This window comes from Canis lupus, chromosome X (assembly GCF_003254725.2).
Source record: "Canis lupus dingo isolate Sandy chromosome X, ASM325472v2, whole genome shotgun sequence".
Lineage (NCBI taxonomy): Eukaryota > Metazoa > Chordata > Mammalia > Carnivora > Canidae > Canis > Canis lupus.
This window is the reverse complement of record NC_064281.1, coordinates 75,823,047-75,827,760: the sequence shown is the minus strand read 5'-3', so window position 1 is coordinate 75,827,760 and position 4,714 is coordinate 75,823,047.

The window sequence follows — 4,714 nt, the reverse complement described above, 5'->3', positions numbered from 1 at the left end:
CACATCTAGGTCCCCTCCTTTCCTTATATTTGACACCCCATTGGTGTGTGTGTGTGTGTGTGTGTGTGTGTGTGTGTGTGTGTGTGTGTCTGCCATGGAACAAAGCAGATCCAGGTCTTGGAAATCCACTTCAATCAGAACCTCTTATCTCACATCTGTTCATCAGCTAAGATTGAGTTTAGAAAAGGTCTGCATCTGATGTTCTTGAGTGAGTGCCTGTACATTGATACCTTAATTGCTAAAATGAGGAAACAGTGAAACATTAAACTGATTTAAAAAATAAGTTAAATAGGACTAGAAGATCCTCCCTAAATCCAGGGCTTTTACATGTAATTCAACTGGGAAATGAGAACTCCAAGGAACTGTCCAAGATGATGCAGTTAACTCATCAGAGAGAAAAGACTGGGACCTGATTATCAAAAATAAAGAATATCCACTACCTTACACAGTAAGTCAGTATATCTGTATCACCTGACTTATAACTATTGGATTTCTAATTGAGGCTCCATGGTATCCTGAAAGGAATATAGGATTGGCAGTTAGGACTTTGGCTCTCATCTCTGATTGATTATTCATTTAGTGGCTGTGTGACCCCAGACAAGATAATTCACTGAATTTTGTCCTAGTCTCTTTACCTAGAAAATGGATGTGATAACTCCCTACACCACAGTAATATAGAGGATAAATCTGACAAGCCAGACAAGGTAGCAGCCACAGTGCCTGGCATACAATAGGCACTGGAGTATCCCTCAGCTCCCAAGCAAGCCGATGTCATGTATTATGTCTTAACACTTCTGCTTCTTCTCTACACCTCAGGCTTCTGTGATCCTAACTGCCTTCCCAAGCACAATGATTAAATGCAGAAAGGGTGATGATGTCCTCCAGGAGGGAAACTCCCAGGGAAAAACTAATGTAAGTATGAATTTCATTCCTCAGTTCTATTGCCAATGCTCTTGCTGACCTTAACATTAACCTCCAGATTTGCCACATCCCTCTGTTCAACCCCCATAGTCTCAGTATCAGCCCTCTGTCTGTGCTAGGCAGTCAAAGCCACAAAAAGCCATTGCTTTAACAATTCTTCTGACAGTTTCCTCAGTTCTCTCACTCCATTCTTTTATCCCAACTACTGCTTTAAAAAACACACACTTATGAAGTATATAGTGGCATTATTTATCAAGCAAAATCCATAATGGCATTATTTATCAAGTGGCATTATCAAGCAAAGTTTATCCAAGATAAATTCCCACAAATATTATAAAGTCAGGGGTCCTGTACATTTTATTTTTTTAAGTCTTTACTTAAGTTCCAGTTAGTTAACATACAGTAGAAAATATTTTAAGGTGTATAATACAGTAATTCATCACTTCCATACAACACCTGGTGCTCATCACAAGTGCATTCTTAAATCCCCATAACCTATTTAACCCATGCCCCCACCGACCTCTCTCATAACCATCAGTTTGTTCTCTATACTTAAGAATCTGTTTCCTGGTTGACATATTTCACTTAGCAGAATACTCTCTAGCTCAATCCATGCCATTGCAAATAGCAAGATTTCATTCTTTTTATGGCTGAGTAATATTCCATTGTAAATATTTACTGTTTCTTGTCCATTCATCAGTCAATGGAAACTTGGGATATTTCCATAATTTGGCTATTATAGATAATGCTGCTATAAATATCCAGGTGCATGTATCCCTTTAGATGATTATTTTTGTATTCCTTGGGTAAATACCTAGCAGAGTAATTGCTGAATCTTAGGGTAGTTCTATTTTTAACTTTTTGAGGAACCCCCATACTGTTTTCCAGAGTGGCTGCACCAGTTAGCATTCCCACCAACAGTGCAAGAGGGTTTCCCTTTCTCCACATCCTTGCCAACATCTGTTGTTTCTTGTCTTGTTGATTTTAGCCATTCTGGCAGGTGTGAAGTGATCATGATCTCGGGGTCATTGTAGTTTTAATTTGTATTTCCCTGATGATGAGTAATATTGAGCATCTCTTCATTATGTCTGCTGGACATCTTGATGTCTTCTTTGGAAAAATGTTCATGTCTACCACACATTTTTTAATTGGATTACGCATTTTGGGAGTGTTGAGTTTTGTAAGTTCTTTATATTTTTGGATATTAATGCTTTTTCATATATGTCATTTGAAAATATCTTCTCCCATTCAGTAGGCTGCCTTTTAGCTGTGTTGTTGATTGTTTCCTTCACTTTGCAGAAGCTTTTTATTTTGATGAAGTCCCAAAAGTTTATTTTTGCTTCTGTTTCCTTGCCTCATGAGACATATCTAGAAAGAAGAAACTATGGTTGATGTCAAATATCCCTGATGAATATGGATGCGATAATTATCAATAAAATACTAGCAAACTGAATCCAACAATACATTAAAAAATAATTACAAAAATAATAATAATTCATCATGATAAAGTGGGATTTACTCCTGGGTTGCCAGAGTGGTTCAATATTCACAAATCAATCAATGTGATACATCAAATTAAAAATAGAAAGGATAAGAAGCATAGGATCATTTCAATAGATGCAGAAAAAGCCTTTGACAAAGTACAATATCCATTCCTGATAAAACCCTCAACAAAGTAGGTGTAGCAGGAATATACCTCCACATCATAAAGGCCATATATGAAAAATCTACAGCTAATATCAGGAAAAACTGAGAGCTTTTTGTCCATAGTCAGGAACAAAACAGGGACATCCACTCTCATCATTGTTATTTGTCATAATACTGGAAGTCCTAACTTCAGCAATCAGGCAACAATAAATAAATAAATAAATAAATAAATAAATAACATACAAATCAGCAAGGAAGAAGTCAAACTTTCATTATTTGCACTATTTGACATAATACTCTATATGGAAAACCCAAAAGACTCCACCAAAAAAATTGCTAGAATTGATATACAAATCCAGTAAAGTCACAGGATACTAAATCAACATACAGAAATCTGTTGCATTTCTATACACCAATAATTAAGCAGCAGAAAGAGAAATGGAGGACTCAATCACACTTAAAATTGCACCAAAACCATAAGATACCTAGGAATAAACCTAACAAAAGAGGGGAAAGAACTGTACTGTGAAAACTATAAAGCACTGATGAAAGAGAACACAAAAAGATGGAAAGACATTCCACGCTCATAGGTTGGAAGAACAAATATTGTTAAAATGCCTATACTAGCGGTGCCTGGGTGGCTCAGTTAGTTAAACATTTGCCTTCGGCTCAGGTCATGATCTCGGGGTCCTGGGATCAAGCCCCATGTTGGCCTCCCTGCACAACAGGGAGTCTACTTCTCCCTTCCCCTCTGCCCCTCCCCCAGCTCATTCTCTCTCTCTCTCTCTCTCTCTCTCTCTCCCCCCTCCCTCCCTCCCTCCATCCCTCTCTCAAATAAATAAATAAAATCTTTTTAGGCATGCTTGGGTGGCTCAGCGGTTGAGCATTTGACTTTGGCTCAGGGCGTCATCCCAGAGTCCCGGGATAGAGTCCCACATCGGGGTCCCTGCATGGATCCTGATTCTGCCTCTGCCTGTCTCTGATTCTGTGTGTGTGTGTGTCTCTCATGAATAAATAAAATCTTTAAAAAATAAAATAAAATATTTTAAATGTCTATATTACACAAAGCAATCTATAAATTTGATACAACCCTTATCAAAATATCAATAGCATTTTTTACAGAACTAGAACAAACAATCTTAAAATTTATATGGAACCACAAAAAAAAAATAGCCAAAGCAATTTTGGGGGGAAAAAAGCTGGGCACATCACAATTATTAACTTCAAGTTATATTACAAAGCCACTGTGATCAAAATAGCATGATACAGGCACACATAAGTCACTGGAACAGAATACAAAACTCAGAAATGAACCCACAATCATGTGGTCAATTAATCTTCAACAAATTAATAAAGAATATCCAATGGGAAAAAAGACAGTCTTTTCAACAAATGGTGTTGGGAAAACTGGACAGCAACATGCAGAAGAATGAAACTGGACCATTTTCTTACACCATACCCAAAGTAAACTCAGAATGGATGGAATACCCAAATATGGATGGAAGATTTTTAAGACAAAAACTATAAAAATCCTAGAGGTTCCGCACTTTTTTAGTTTTAAACAATAGGACATTCTTCACATGTATTTATATTATGTTTGGAAAATATATCCAAATTTTAAAATGTGTAAAATAGAGACAATTATCAGAAAGAAAAAAATCATGATCAATGTCCCTACTCAGCAATAACCACTGTTTTCTTTTTCTTATTATTGTGAGGATTTCTACACATGTGTGTACCTGTATAAATGTATAGGCATTTCTGTATGTATATATACAAATGTCAGTGGCATGCATTGGTTACCTTCTCTGACCCTGTACTAAGAGGTTTGGCAGATGTAAGCATTCTGGCATCAGAATTGAGAAGCCAGAATAGTGTGCAGAAACTGTGGGACCCCACATTAAAGATCAGAGCCACATACTCCAATGTGGAAGATGGCAGAAATAGATAGAGATGGCTTCTCATTTTCTCAAAACCCTTGGATAAGCCACCTTACCATTTAGAAATCACTCTGATTCTCATTTGCAACATATATATATATATATATATATATATATATATATATATATATTCCTTGCCATGGTTATATTTCCAGACATACTCTAGAAGAATTATGGTATCAGGCATCTCTTTTATGGGAGGATGG